The sequence below is a fragment of the Nymphalis io genome, chromosome 19, assembly GCF_905147045.1.
Source record: "Nymphalis io chromosome 19, ilAglIoxx1.1, whole genome shotgun sequence".
NCBI lineage: Eukaryota > Metazoa > Arthropoda > Insecta > Lepidoptera > Nymphalidae > Nymphalis > Nymphalis io.
Genome location: NC_065906.1, coordinates 6,400,814 through 6,417,706, shown reverse-complemented (window position 1 = coordinate 6,417,706; position 16,893 = coordinate 6,400,814). Strand labels below are relative to the sequence as shown.

Sequence of the window (16,893 nt, the reverse complement as noted above, 5' to 3'; positions counted from 1 at the left end):
CTCTGTTTGGCAACATAACAGCAGCAAACATAATGACATAATTGCCGGAGGAGCGACGGGGAGAGACGCGGGGCGCATGCGCCGGTTTGACGGCCAAGGTCGAGGCCGCGCGATTCTGCCGCGCGCCGCCGCGTCGGCAAGTCTCTTGCGTGCCCTCTTTCTCGAAACTATTTCTATGAAGGGGTAATGCGCATTATACGCCGCGAGTGAACCCTCAACGCCACCCTGCGACTGCTATGAAGGTAACTTTATCCCTAAATGCAATCCCTTAGCCCCACAAATCCAACCTTCATAACGCAACACTGACATCGATTGGATAATGTTTGTAATCATGAAGTATTCATAGAGAGGTAGGTATGGACGGTTTTGCCTTTGCGGCTTAATCATTGATGAACTTCGTTATGTGATTTGGATTGCGTTTTATAAATTTGAGAATAAATTCAAGATAATTGGTAAAAATGGACATGTTTTCTATAAAATTGGTCACCTCACCTTGCATAGTTCTTACGTGCCTCACGTCATCGTCAACGCGGTGAGCGCTAATCGCCTAAACAAACAGCTCCGTATATTATTCGGAACAATGTTAGTGCTCAGTTTAACGAGACCTAAGGTTCTAAAAACAAAGGTGGGTTGTTACGTAATTTATTGTAGAACGACCCTGAAGAACAGCTGCGCATAATTTTGTTGGTGGTAAGTTTTAATGGAATAAATATGAAATGGCGGTTCGTGTAAACATTTCTCAATGAAGTTCAATAACAATGGTTGTGCCATATTTAACAAATGTAAAATAATTTATATGAATATAAGTACAATGATTCATGCCAACAGACTTACGAACACTAAATAATATTTATTATATATTTGTTTTAAATGAAGCTTAAATTATGCAAAGCTCAGAAACTTAATATAATGCAAATAGCTATTTGAATATTTATTGAATTTTCTCCAATCTTTGGTTTATGGCCGAATAATATATACAGATACAGTTATGTCGAAGATCTAAGTATAGAAGACACTCTTAAGCTATTTTTATTTTATCGATTAAATAACGATTTCATAAGTTATATATTGTTAACTAGCTATCCGTTTCGGGCTTAACACGGGTAGAATGAGGGTCCACATTAAAAGTTTATATTAAATTAGATAGAAGATGACAGTATTTTTAAATATTTTAAACATATCTATAACTTAATGAAGATTAAATCTCGTCCTGTCTTAAAAGCCAAATTATATTAATAATTTTTTGTTTTTAGTTATGTTGAAATATGTAAGTTATTATTATGATTATAGTAATAAACCTATGACATCTATGACCATGATTCCTATGTCGCGGAAACTGACAAATCGTACAAAAACATAAATTATAAACTTGTGTTAGATCAGCGTTATTTATATAAATTATTAAAATATAATAACAAAACAACCCTTAAATATCCTATCGCTGCCCCTTCTCATCATATCCCGTATATGGGGGCGTATTGACGGTCTATTTTTTTCGAAATAAGTTTCATGTTCTCTATTCGCCTCGATAGCTTCACATGGGAAGACGAATACAACGACTCAAACAAGATGCTAAGAGTCATCTTAAGGTCTCGTAAGAAAAGTCTTCGGGCGTCTTGTGAGGCCGTTTAAAGACGTCGACGTCAGAATGTTTTGACGGTTTAACAAGTGGTTTCTGCAATACCATTGTCCATTATCAAATTTTACTTACCATCAGGTTGTTTATCTGCATGTCTGCTATCTTTGAATAAATTAACTTAAGTAAATAAAACATTTTTAAAAATTACATGAAAAAAAAAACCTTGATAAAACTTTCTAAACACATCAAATAGAGAATAAATAGAAATATATTTTAGGGTGTTATATATTAAAGACTAATGCGAATTAAATTTTTAAATTAAGACCCTAGTTACTTAACTGAGTGGACCTTCTTATACACAACTTACTCGAGGTTATGTAAAGCACCTGTTCGTTGAGAGGCGATAAAAGCTTTATAACTAATGAAATTATTCAGTTGCTTGAAATGTTAACCTTTTATTTATTATTAAAATTTATTAAAAATATTATACTATGTAACAAGTCAAGTAAGAAATCTACTGATATATGTTTTAAAATATATTATAAGCAAAGTAAAAGCCTAAAAATGTCCGAATGATTGACAAATCCTTCTCTTTTTTCGAGGTAACGAGTTTTAATCTGATTCTATCACGCTGATCTAATGCGAGTGAAGAAAAAGGAAAAGCGAGCGAATCGATTTTAATAATATAACATTTGCGGTGCCTAGATCAAGGCAAGAAATAATTTACATCTACACTTCTTACGGTGCTGATGTATGCAGAGGTGACCATTAACTACGGTGGCCCAGTTCGACGTCGTGTTTTAAATAAAAATAAAAACGCATAGCAAGTAATTACTCGTGTCTTCATTACGCAGACCGGTTTGCCTTCTTAAACGATTACGAAGGGCTTCCGTCGACTAAGTTGTTGCAAATCTTATGGGACAAATTATTATTCAAGGATCAATACAATACGCTATTCAATTTTATTTTTAAATTGAATTACATTAGACTGAGTTGACTACAATGTAGTTTTTTGTATTAAATTATTTGTTCGTTTCCTTTTTTTATTTGTAAGAAAGAACCTGTTAATGCCTCAATTCTCGGCTAAGGCTTATTCTCTTTACAAGGTTTGGATTACACACGTGACAGAGTTTAATCCGAAACATGCAGGTTGCCTTACGATGGTTTCCTTCGCCGGCAAACGCGTGATGTATTTTAATCACAAATTAAGTACATGAAAAGTCGTTCTTTGCCCAGGTTTCAATCCGCGCTCGTCGTGTAAGCTTTACATAATCTAGCCACTGGGCCATGTAGGCTCATTTTTCTTATTAAACTCAAATTTAAAAGTCATTGAATAAGAACGAAAACAAATAAATCTGAATATTGAAAATGCTTCACGTTTGTAGGTTCCCAGAGTTCAGTTAATTGTGTGTCATCGATGTGCTTGTACACAGGAATATGTGTTTTTGTATGTTCCTATTGATTTTTTCTTAAGCATAAATATGATACATTTCTAAACAATTCTTTCTAACTTTATATAATGCTAATAGAAGAACATTGTTAGCATTAAGAGCTTATCATCATCCCTTTGTCGTCCACTGCTGGACATATGCCTCTAAAATGGCACGCTACTGAGCTCGATCTTCAGCTCTCAGCCAGGAACGGCATTAAGACTTAATAAAACAATATGTTCTACATATCTCAAGTTGTTATTAAATGATAGTGTATAAGGTCTAAACTTTCTAACAATCAAAACACCATTAAAATTGTCATTAGAGTCGTTAAAGTCTCTTCTCAGTGAAGAAAATTTCTAAACTTACATTACAGAATAATGATATAAAAAATATTTCAAAGTAATATGTTTGTAGATTTACAATTCAAATTATACAAAGGGAACTCCTACTTTAGCTTTTCCCTGGTTCATTTAATAACAGTAAAAAACACGTGCAATTGGGTCACTTGGTAATGGTCATAAGTTGTTACCACCGTCTACTTTTAATCATACAGTCAATTCGGTTCCGATGTTGGAAGCTAAGATATTATGTTTCCTATGTCTGTTATTATACGGGCTGACTCACCTTTCAAACCGATGCAGTTCGATGGCTGCATGCTCTTCGTACGATTAGGTCCTGTTTAAATAACTCAATACAACTTCATTGGCTAGATTGCAAAGATTCCGTTACAAACATGACTTATATATTTCCATATTATGGCCGCTAGATGTAAAATGGCGAAGTTGATGATTATTGAAAGAATTTTAATAAAAGAAAACAAATAAATAAGTATGGAGTAAAATAAACAAAAATATAGTTTTGTTAATCATTACTTTAATTTAAAAAATCAATTAAATATATTATATAACATAGTAAAAACAAAATTCTAAGAATACAGCAACGCAAAATTATCATTCGTATTTGTAAGTATAAAAGGCAAAGATGACGACATAATAAAAAAAAATGTGAAGTAAATATTTCCATAGAGATTCTATATCATTTATCGTAATGATAATAAACTTTACTGACAATTAATATTGTTTAATCTGTGATTATATTTTATAATGTGCGAGCCGCAACAGATAATAACACATGATATCCGGAAGCGGTTACAGGTACGAGATGAAGGTCGTAATATAATATCGGTAAAGGCATCGCTAAAGATTCTATTTCAAGGTTATTTGGCTCTATACTGAAACTAGGTGATTAGGTTAAATAGATTTAGCTTAAAATAAACATAATTCATGTTATGTAATATGTAGAGCTAATGAAATGGGGTGTACAAGTGAAAGAGCTATGATTATTATTAATACTATTATATTGTATAATATTAAATTTGAGAATTCAACGACGCTAAATACAAGTATAGAAGATTATTAAAGAAATCAAAACTTTTATATTCCCATATTCAACAATTTCAGATAATTAAACATAGAAAAAAAACTAATTAAAAGTACAATATATCTCACTTTGCCTACATATTATTAATTTTTTTTTCCTAAACATAAGAAATGATCTATAAAAAATAATATTTTTAAGTAAAGTCCTTTTTAAAACTGTTCTTGAGCTGTAATAAACTGCTTGTTCATTTGAGGATAACTGACGAGTTAAAGAGTGGTCGTGAAATAGCCCGCACATAGAAAACCAAGGCCTTGTCTAATGTACTTATTTTAGTAACGATAGTTTCACAAAAAAGACGTTTTTCATTAAGTTTAGACCAAATATGTAATTTTTATACATTTTTATACAATCTATAAAAAAATATGAAAAAAGTCTACTTTCCTCGTTATCTATAAATATAAGTATTAACAGTAGTGGCCTGTAAATGTCACAATGCTGGTTAAAAGCCTCCTTTCCTCTTGAGGAGGTTTGGAGCTTATACAACCACGCCGCTCCAATTCGCCACCAAACTGCATGCTTCACTTCCCAGCACGAGATGTTTTATTAACTACACACTGATGAAAACTCAATGGTACTTATCCGGATTTGTACCAGCAATCATCGGTTAAGGTTCCCGTGTTCTAACCAATGGGCCAAATTTCAAGAGTTTACGTTCGGCAGATTGGGAGAAAATAACAGACGGCCAGACAAATACGACACTCGCCTATCATATAAGCGCTCCGATTTTTTATATAATTAAGAATAGCATACCTTGGGAGTGAAACGATCGCCTCCTGGCTTTTATAAAATATAGCAAACTATTTTTATGTAAACATAACATCAGAAATCTGACAAAAAAAAACCTACAGAATTTTTTTTTCGCCAGTTCTTCTCAGGTTCGAGTATTTTCTTTTTCGAGCTGGTGGTACATATTAATTTAATTAATTTAAGGTTAATGATTTGATTTTTATCGGATGAATCTGATGATACTAACATATTAGACTGAACCATTCATAATAATAATTATAATTATTATATTTCTATTGAAGCTTGAATGAGATTAATTATATCAATTAAATGAAGAAAAAAAAAAGTTTAATGTTGCTACATAAAAAAATGTCATTATATTTTTTTCTGTTATAAAAATATACGCAAATTGCTTATTATATTCTATGTGAAAAAGTATGCCTAGGTATTACGATAATGTAATATTGTGTTCTTTTCAATTTTATATTACGTATTCCTATTATGAACTACTTACTTATAAGTTGCAAAGATCACAGGTCAAGGTTTTTGTTCAGTTCCTTGTTACAATTAGTTCAGAGACTGGCTGATGCTGATGGTCTGGGATAACGAGTACATAGGTAACAATTACGGCGTTAATAAAGTATAACGACAAAGGCGAAGCGAATAGACAATAGATCATCCTTATACGATTTTATCTATGTAAATATACGCGTGTAGAGTACAATAGAAGCCTAGGTAGAACAGCTATTCATATTACAAATGATAACAAAGAAATTATTGTATGTTTTTATTATATTTATTACTAACTTACTTTATAATCGAAAATCCAGTTTAACAAAAAAAAAAAAGGATTGTATCGTTTAGGTAACTCGCAAATAACCATATTAATTTTAAAAGAGGCAATTATTTTAAAATCACAGAAATACGCTACAATTTTATTTATAAAAAATATTTGCTTTATAACATTATAATTTTGTGTTCGAGTCTCTTTAATTTTCGAGAGTAATCTTTATCCTGTCAGAGCAAGTAGCTGTCTGTCTGTTATATTTTTACATCTAAACCATTGTATAGATTTTAATAAAATTTAGTATGAAGCAAGCTTAATGTCCAAGGAAGGATAAATGTGAAACATTTAGAGGCCCGTCTTGATGGCAAGACCGCCTCGTATGCCGTGACGGCGAACGACATGACCGTGATGCAGTCATGTCCCCTCTCCGTCAGGCTCGAGTGGAGTGTAGCGCGTATACTAAACTTCGTTTGCTACAATTATATAAGTAAAATAAACTTTGTTTATTAACAATAGTGACCTATATTTTCATTTATTTTAATGCATATTTATTAATTGGTTTTCTTTAAATTAATTTCAAATTATTTTAAGAACCATTGATTTCAATTAAATTTCACATCTGCCGGGCGTCCTGTGACGGCCACAACTTTTATTAGTATGAATATTCATATTTGCATTTATTCTTAGAATAAATTATAGGGCTTTTTTCGGGCAAAACATAAATATGTTTTTTTTTAATTCATTATTTTAAACATAATCTTAATAATAGCAATATTTTTCGCCATATATGTAGAAGAAAAGAGTGAAAAAAAGTGAAAAAAAAAAATTGAAATAAATATATATGAATATGTGTATAAAGATTTTATGCTTCATACCGCTCTCAATTCGTTTATCTTGTTAGTAGTCAGTATCCAGTACGTACATTGCTGTTCGAGTACATATAACTATTCCCTGATAACATATGTACCTCCAGCGCTCTCGGATTAACCTCTAACCCGAGTTATAACTCATCGTTTGTTTCATAATCTGTATTTCTCTGTGTGCGTAATACGCGTGCGTACTCCCATCCCTATGTAGGTCAGGGGAAGCTGGGTAAAGGGGGTGGGGATGCAAGGGAGCGCGTGGGGTGGCGAGGGCGGTAGTCGCCTCTATCGACCGTCCCCAACATCCCCAAGCCCGCCCACAGATAAAAAAATTGTTTATTGACGCTTCTCGCTTAATGCGAATTGAAAATGTATTACGGGTGGACGAGCAGCCATCTTGTTTTAGTGTTAACAGATACTTACCGGTAGCCAACAAACATAAGTTCTTAATTTTTTATTATGGACAAAGATTAGCTGGACAGCCATATTTAATTTATTTGCTTTAATTAATATTAACCTATTATTATCATATATTATTATTATAAATTACAATTTTACGAATATAATGGTTTACTAATATTTTTTATTATTGTAGGAATATAACTTATACTCGAAATAAATTATTTAAAATGTCATCGATCAGTATTATGAAAGTGCTATTATTATATGATTTTATTTATTCATTGATATGAACTTTGGACTTGATTATAGGCAAGCTATATTTTTAGCGGTAATAAAAAAATGTCTTACTCATAATTCTGTCGCCAAAGAGCAACATTTAGTGTAAATATAGACACAAACATCTGTGATTCCGTTCCTGTGGTTGGCGTCGAATTGACGGCACATAAAGTGTTCTATGTCGCAAGTGTTTTTTGAAATATTTTTTTATATTAAAATGTGAGTGGATATAATCGTAGTGGCAATGGTGGCACGTAGCAATCTGGATATTTACTATATCATAAAATGTTGAAAACCGACTTATGCCGTTTAAATGGTATTTTTTAGCCAATATTATATAACTTCCCGATCGAGTTCTATCAATATCCATACAGCTCTTCTATTATTTTGAAAATGGAGCATGTCTAACAGCTAAAACTCCAACGGTACGGATGATGTATAAAACTTCAAAATATGAATCATTTTGTTAACAATGAACACATTTCTTCAGTATGCCGTTGCATATTACTTCTCAGAATTCTTATCGGTGGATGCTATCAGCTAGTGCAATAGTGGAAGTTATATATTTATTTCAAAGTCTACGGCTACGACGCGTGAGGATTTTTTTAATTTAATTTATCAGTATTATCAGAATCAGTCCCAAGTCTTAAGTATTTCTTGAAATTCTTTACAATTTCTTAATAATCCATGCATCATTGTACACTTGAAATAAATATTCATATACATATAAAACCTAAATACAAACATTACTTTTCCTATGTAATATATTATATTCAGTAACAGCCTGTAAATGTCCTACTGCTGGGCTCCTCTCCCTTTTTGAGGAGAAGGTTTAGAGCTTATAGAATAAGCTGCTATTGGAGCGGGTTGGTGGAATACACATGTGGCAGAATTTCGATGAAATTAGACACATGCAGGTTTCCTCACGATGTTTTCCTTCACCGAAAACCACGAGATGAATTATAAACAAAAATTAAGCACATGAAAATTTAGAGGTGGTTGCCCGGGTTTGAACCCACGTTCATCGGTTAAGATTCACGCGTTCTTACCACTGGGCCATCTCGACTTATCTCCTTTCCTATTAAACAATCAACATTATATATGAAAAAGTTAAATTTCCAGACATTCCCATTATTGTTCAATCAATTGAATATCATTCATAGTAAATGGACCTTTACTCGATTATCTCGGTGAGTTATTGTTTTGGTAATTTGATCCTGTACTATGAAAATGAAAACTATGTTAATCTTTAAATACATTGCGTGATGATTGGTTGACTACGGCTAGTTTGATTAATAGAAATAAACAAATAATTTACGTATCTCATCTCTATGAGTAATGGAAATAATAGAAAAATATATTTTACAATCTAATTGTTATTGCTGTTGACATTGTTGCCACCATTCCAAGCGGTCATTACTTGTATAACATATATTTTTAATCTTAATTTGTATATAAATTCTTTAATGTAAACAATTCTTATGTAATTTAATTGTTGTGTTGCAATATTAAATTAAAACTAATTAATTATTATCAAGCGTAACACAGATAGTCTTATTTTTAATTTGACAGTATCATTTCAATTTGAAAGAAAAGGTTAAGGTTGTGATGTGTTTACAGTTAAGGCTTACAAGGCAAGGCAAAAACCAATAAAGCGCATTGCAGTAGCTAAAAATAGCATTGCTTATGAAATAAATATCTATCTTAAATGAAACGACATAGAAATAATGTTAAAGTACTATATATGTACCGACTTATTGAATTAACACTGAAAATTCGTTTTATTAAAATAACACGTAGGTACCTTTATTGTATATATTTCTATTCGGTTGATATACTTAACGAATCTTTATAAATTACGAATGACGAGCCGTTAAAGTCGTTGATATAAGTTCTTGCATCACATACATGCCACTTCTAAATATAAAGTACGTTTTCCTTTGTATCTTTTATTTCAATGCCTCCTAGACAATTCTTCCATCCGACAGGAAAATTATTGTTTCGTGAAAATTGTTACCGGACACAAGTAGTTTTAGCTGTTATCAAATACGGCGCAGGGGGTGTGAGACATTAATAATAATCGGTAACAAGCAATTGAGCCAGGTCATTAAGTTTATCTATAGCTTAGGTATTTTTGAAGTGGTCCCATTTTTTATCTAAACTATAACAATGTTAAAAATAATCGAATATGGAAAAACTATGTTTATTAGACAGCCTACATGATTGATGACATTCTAATAATGTTTCGTACTTGATGGCAGGGCTTTGTTCAAGCCCATCCACTCATCAATTACACCGGTAAACAGCACAGCACTACATAGTATTGTTTTTTTTTTTTTTTATAGAATAGGAAGGCGGACGAGCATATGGGCCACCTGATGGTAAGTGGTCACCAACGCTCTTAGACATTAGCATTGTAAGAAATGTCAACCATCGCTTACATATCCAATGCGCCACCAACCTTGGGAACTAAGATTTTATGTCCCTTGTGCCTGTAATTACACTGGCTCACTCACCCTTCAAACCGGAACACAACAATACCAAGTATTGCTGTTTTGCGGTAGAATATCTGATGAGTGGGTGGTACCTACCCAGACGAGCTTGCACAAAGCCCTACCACCAGTTCCGGTTTAATGGGTGAGTGAGAGCGTTACACAGGCATAAGTACCATAATTTCTTAATTTGTTTGTGGAACATTAGCGATGCGAGGAATACTTAATATTTCTTACTTATTTTTATTACAAAGTATTTTGTTCTCATAACCCGTAACCGTAACAGCCTGTGAATGTCCCACTGCTGGGCTAAAGGCCTCCTCTCCTCTTTTTGAGGAGAAGGTTTGGTGCTTATTCCACCACGCTGCTCCAATGCGGGTTGGTAGAATTCACATGTGGCAGAACTTCAGTGAAATTAGACACATGCAGGTTTCCTCACGATGTTTTCCTTCACCGTAAAGCACGAGATGAATTATAATCACAAATTAAGCACATGAAAATTCAGTGGTGCTTGCCCGGGTTTGAACCCACGATCATCGGTTAAGATTCACGCGTTCTTACCACAGGGCCATCTCGGTCATAAAATGTATTGGAAAATTTTATAGAAACGGTGAATTTTCTTTTAGTATTAAATATTTTTTCACTTTTTTTACTGGAAACATGTCGAACGTTCCTCTATAAATAACGCACATAAAACCAGTATAATTAATTATAGAACATTCTGACAGGACTCCATTAGTGTACTTTAGTGTCCATTAGTGTATTGTACTAGTGAACTTTGAATACCTACTTTACGACCGGAAGGATGAGACTGATCCATATTACGCGTCTGCTCTAAATAAAATCGAGGCATGAGACGCTTAATTCAAAGGTGACGGCTCCCTTGGTCTAGTGGCTAAATTATAAGACAGCAGATTTCGGGCGAGAAATTATCATTACCAGCTTTGTTGGCACTGTTTTTATTTCCATGCCTCAGAAAGCACGTGAAGACGGGTTGTCCTGCGACTGAAGTCGTATTTGCCGTTCATTAAATTGAGGAAGAAAGAAAGTGCAGTTGGATTTGCACACTCACTTCTGAATTCGTCCTGGATTCTTTGAAAATTTGTCAGGAGAAAATCATCAATTTAATCATACTCCACGTAAACCTTCATGTTTTATGATTATACATACGTTATATGTGTAGAGAAATATAGGTGAAACATAATATTAGCTTTGAATGTTCAAATAACGGAATAATAAACCCAAAAAACGGACGTGAATGTCTGTTAAAATACAAATTATTACAAATAAAAAAACCTACTAATTTTAAAATGGTAATATTTATTTTTTAAAACGCATACATTCGCTTAAGTTTCAAACTGGTAGAGTGTCACTTGAAACAGTCCGCATAACAACCGAGCATTGATTCATTGTACAAATAACTCAGTGTCCTCCAAATTCTGAATTCATGCTTTGTCCGCATGTGTCCGTTTTTTGCTATTGCTTCTCGTTACCGACTAGAACATCGAGGTTTTACATTAGAACAAAGATTGGAATGGAAAATCCACATGTGATAAAATTTATATGAAATCTTATGAAACTTTAATATCCTTTTCAAGTTTAATAATATAAACACCCTTATGCTTTCATATAACATGCATGAATTAAAAAACTATTTGAAATACATATTATGTTACGTTACTAATTACAAAATAACATACTTGAACAGGTATTTACTCGACATCGTTCTGCAAATTCAAAAGTTTATTTTTTGGTTGGGTTTTGTGTAAGTCCGTCTGGATAATTATCACTCAGTACCCACTCATCACATCTTCTACCGCCAAACAATAATGCTTAGTATTGTTGTGTTGGGTGGGTGAGTCAATATAACCACATACACATAACATATGAATTCCCAAGATTGGTGGCGCATTGGCGATGTAAGGAATGATTAATATTTCTTACAGTACCATTGTCTATGGGTGATGGTGATGATGTAGATAAGTAATTAAAAAAAAAACAGATCATGTGCAAGACATTTCTGTAATAGTCTATATTCTTAGGTATTACATATGTAGTAAGAGGAACCAATGTTACGTAAGGAGCAACTATTATACACTTGTTTCGCTCGTCGTCTATAATCTTATAAACAACATTACATTACAGAGATTTAAAACTTGATACAAGTAGTGTTAACGTGTAAAATATTTTAACTTATTAAAAAATACTAGACTTAATGAAAATTTGTATAATACACCACAGATAATAACGAAATGATTCGCGATACTTTATAATATAGATAGGCTATAGCAATAACATTTTAATTTAGATATTTAAAAATTTTACCTCATTTTTACAAATATTAGATGTATTCGAAACAAAAAAAGATATCCAATTATCAAAATTTACAAAAATTGTTTGAATATTTATATATGTTAGCATAGAAAAGTAATTAGACTATATAAATTAGCGTTAATTATGAAATAAAATGTGACAATGCGAATATAAAAAAGGGAACGTGTTATTCAGAATACGTGACGCTTTGCGTCAGAAGCAATTTCTCATATTCATCATCAAACTTATTTATTTTCATCCTTAAAATTCACTTTATAGTGCTTTGAAAAGTTTTTGTAAGGTAAACATTATGTATGTTTTAAAAATAAATTAGATGCCCTCTCTAGGGACTTTTTATGTTTAAATAAGTGTATAATTTATATATATAATGTGCTAATTAGCCAAGGATAAGAATAAGCCTTAGTCCTGACAGCATCCTAGAAATGCACTGTGTAAATTAATAAGGGAATATGAACATAATGTATGATAGAATTATTACTTTCAATCGGTTTAACGAAAATTCCGCGACTACTCATTGTTACTGCTATCCGCTTGAGGCCGGACGGGTCGCTTGTGACTATTATAAATCTTTGCTTTGAACTATAACATGGGTTTTTCTATGACACTTCTTTGCTTAATGCTGTTTGCTAAGTCATGAAACTGAGCAAACTGACGTCACACTGAGGTAATACAAACTTGTTTTTAAATTAAAATATCAATGATTAGAAAAACATTTAAATGTTTATTTAATAGCATTACTCTTATATTATCGTTTGCTATTTATCAAAGCTATCTTCATAATGCCGTTTATTAAATCTGGATACTGTTTGATTAAGTTTATTTATTATGTAAGGTTAACTTTGATTTGTAGCAATTTCTACGTTACGCTTTTCACGGAGGTAACTTTATTTTGGTTCGACAAGAGGTTTGAACCTAGGAAATTTGAATTAAAAAAAAAAGAATTTTAGAAACATTAAAATAAAAGATAGAAACTACCGTGTTTTTTTCGCAGTAGGAATAAAGGTAAATAAACCGTAGATTAACAAATTGCAAGCGATTTTCTAATTGTTTTGCTGTAATACGCACTATAAACAGCTCTTGATTAATTTACCTTTACTTTATAATATAACACTAGTCCATTAAACTAATAATAGTTTAACTTTCGAAGTTCCGATTACAAGTTCGCGGACATTGAAAACGCCATTTTTTCAGGAATCCATTGTGAATAGCATAGATTATTCAAGATCTTACTTACCAATGATATCACCTCAATTCGGTGTCAAAGTTGTTTATTTGTGTTTACTCCTCTTGTGGTCGAAATAGATTATATGTATATTAAATAAATAAAACCAGACGTTATAAGACGTTGAGGTTTTTTTGACTAACATGTAGGTATGAAAGAGCAACTAGTTTGGTTTGTACCGGTTTATTTTAAGTGCTTTGCTTTGCTTCAATAAGTCAAAACTTCAATAATTTTTGAAAAGTCAACACATTTATAATATACTAAAAATTATTACTTCTTAATGTCATGGAAAAATTCTGTTTGATTATTATTTTTTACCCTCGACATTGATTAGCTACAATGCTTCAAGTATTTTACCTCAATTAAATCTTACACGCATTAATTCAAGTAATATATAAATATAAAGTCAATATGTGCACACAGTGATTTGTCTACGTTAATATTAAAATAAGAGCATAAGCCGTTATATGCTGTTGGCATTTATAGAAATTCCCCACAGTTGCGAAAAAGAAGTGTATCTTTTCGAGTAGTTGAGATGTTATTCTATCATACTGCTCAAATAGGGATCGGTGTACCCACATGGCAGAATTTCATATGATTTCATCACGATTTACTTCACCACCGAGAACGAAATAATGAACACAAATTAAACGCATGAAATATCAGTGGTGCTTGCCAGCAGTCTCGGTTAGAGTCCTCGTGTTTTAGCCACGTTGGCTCTTTATTACGTATTAATTTTATTTATTTTAGGGGGAACATCACATGGACTGCCTTCTAGACATATGAATGTTTTATTACCCAAGTGTTTAAATATTTAAACAATATTCTCTTAGAAGATTGAAAAGCGGTCTGACCTAGTCTTCTTAAAATAGCAATTGCTCGATAACTTAGTATAAGCTTGAAGTCTGGCAATATTTTTCTTGAAAGAGAGCCAAATAAGCTGTCTAAAATCACTCCAATAAAGTTAAACACAATTTCGGTACTTGAGGTATTAGTTTGAAAAAATATTTTTATAGATTTTGTCAGAAATATTTGCCTGCTTTATGAAGAAGTTTAATGCATTAACGTATTATTTGTTATTACTTCAAAAAGGAGACAGTGTTTTTTTTCAGTATTTTCCTCGCTGTCTTAGCCGATTTTAATGGTTCTCTTTTGTTATAGGTTAAGCATGGTCACATTTAAGTTTTCACAGTAGCATTTCTTACAATGCCAATGTCTATGGGCGTTGATGACCACTTACTATCAGATGGCCCATATGCTCGTCCGCCTTCCTATTCTATAAAAAAAAACATGAGCAAGCGATGCCTCAGCGCCTTGGACACCGGCGAGTCCTCCCCGCGTAATGTGTTTATTTTTTATTTTTTTATTATAAAAATGTTAACCATCGGTTACATCGCCAATACGCCACCAACCTTGGGAACTAAGATGTTATGTCCCTTGTGCCTGTAATTATACTGACTCACTCACCCTTTAAACCGGAACAAAACGATACCAAGTACTGCTGTTTTGCGGTAGAATATCTGATGAGTGGGTGGTAGCGACTAGATGAGCTTGCACAAAGCCCTACCACCAGTAAAAAGCGATAAAAAAATTGTCACATTTAAGTTAAAAAAGTTCTACTCGTATATTTTATTCGTTATAAAATTTTAATGTCTAATTTAATTGAAATTCTGCCACATGTCTACCAACCCGCATTGGAGCAGCGTGGTGGAATAAGCTCCAAACCTTCTCCTCAAAAAGGAGAGGAGGCCTTGGCCCAGCAGTGGGATATTAACAGGCTGTTACTATTACTGTTATAAAATTTTAATAAACATAATTAAAACCGACTTCCAAAATTTGCTTGCATGAACACTTAATTTAAAAACTTAAAAAATATATTTAAATACTTAATACCTATTATTTTTGTAATCGTTGTTAGCCAAAGCGAGTTTTCAGTTCAAAGAGCAAACGCTGTTTGTTTATATAAACGGTGGTAAATAATACCATTTATTTTAACATTTTATGATTCTATTCAATTCAATTTTGATGATGACATAAATTACATATATAATGTACATTGACGTACATTGAGGACTTTCAGTTTCTAGCTATAAAAATAACACCATCTTCAAATATAGGTAAGTGGGAAATTGTAATACTTATTATACAACCCACTCATCATATATTCCACCAAATAGATACATTGTATTTTTGTGTGTAACTACAGGAACAAGGAATATAAATAACAAATTATTTATATTGGTTAATATTTCTTTCATTGGCAATGTCTAGGGACGGTGGAAGGGACGGACCATTTGCCAGTCCGCAAAAATCATAATAGTTTGTTTATAACTTAACCTTTACACAACAGTACCAAACTAATATTTTCAACATAATGAAACAATGGTACCTTCAATTCAAGAGTGAATAGGCATCTTCTAGGCAAGCGCGCTCCACCTTAGACTGTATCATCACTTTCCATCAGGTGTGATAACAGTCAAGCGCTAGCTTATATATTAAAAAAAAAGAAACAAGAATAATTTTAAAATATTTTACGCAGAATCACTTTAGAAGTTTCACATTTACTATATATAATGTCACGCATCGTATATTATTGTATTTTCATATATTTTATTGCTTTTAAGTTTTCAATACATCGTATCATCGTTATTTATTAGATTTCGGTGTAAACATGTAATGCATTGCCTAGAGAATTGTTGTAGCAGTGTTAATCAGGTATGCTGATCAAATTTGCATTGAGTTGCAAATGAAATAAATCAGGATCGATTCGACCTTAGTGTCATATAATTCGTGACGATGGAATATATTCGTACGTAGTGGGTTGATGGAATGCGCTCTTTTTATAGATTTCAACATTATCTGCTCATAGGCGAAATATTCTTAATGCACGCAAAAATATATCTAGTCATCGTTTTATTTACGTCTCACTGCAAAATGGTAGACTGCTCCAATACATTGATAGGATGCAGATATTATGCTTGCCGGCATTATGCTTCGATGCGGTGTGGGAAATTACACACAACCGAGTTATAAGTAGGTAACAAGGATATACTTTACTAATTATTAGTATTATGAGTATTATTCAGTAGGACCTAAACACTACTTCGGTTATTAAAAAGAAGTTGCAAAGTTTAAGTCTCTCGTCAATTTGTGTTTAAGAGAAATCATAAATAATATGAGTATTAGTTGAAAATATATATAACGTCATCGCCGTCGACTTTTTAAATTATTTTAATAATATAATTCATGTATAGGTAGGTTAAATAATACAAAACTAATAAAGTAATACTTCGAATACGAATCTTTACAACTAAAAAACACGAAGAAATATTAATACAC

At 32.4% G+C, this 16,893-nt stretch overlaps 1 long non-coding RNA gene across 1 annotated transcript in view; it reads left to right on the top strand.

Moving 5' to 3' along the window:
* Positions 1-92: 92 nt before the first annotated feature.
* The window catches only part of LOC126776042 (uncharacterized), a 63,272-nt gene continuing 46,471 nt past the window's right edge, over positions 93-16,893 (top strand). Inside the window, exon 1 of the long non-coding RNA XR_007669927.1 lies at positions 93-242. This is a non-coding gene — a long non-coding RNA (uncharacterized LOC126776042). The remainder of the gene's footprint in view (positions 243-16,893) is intronic.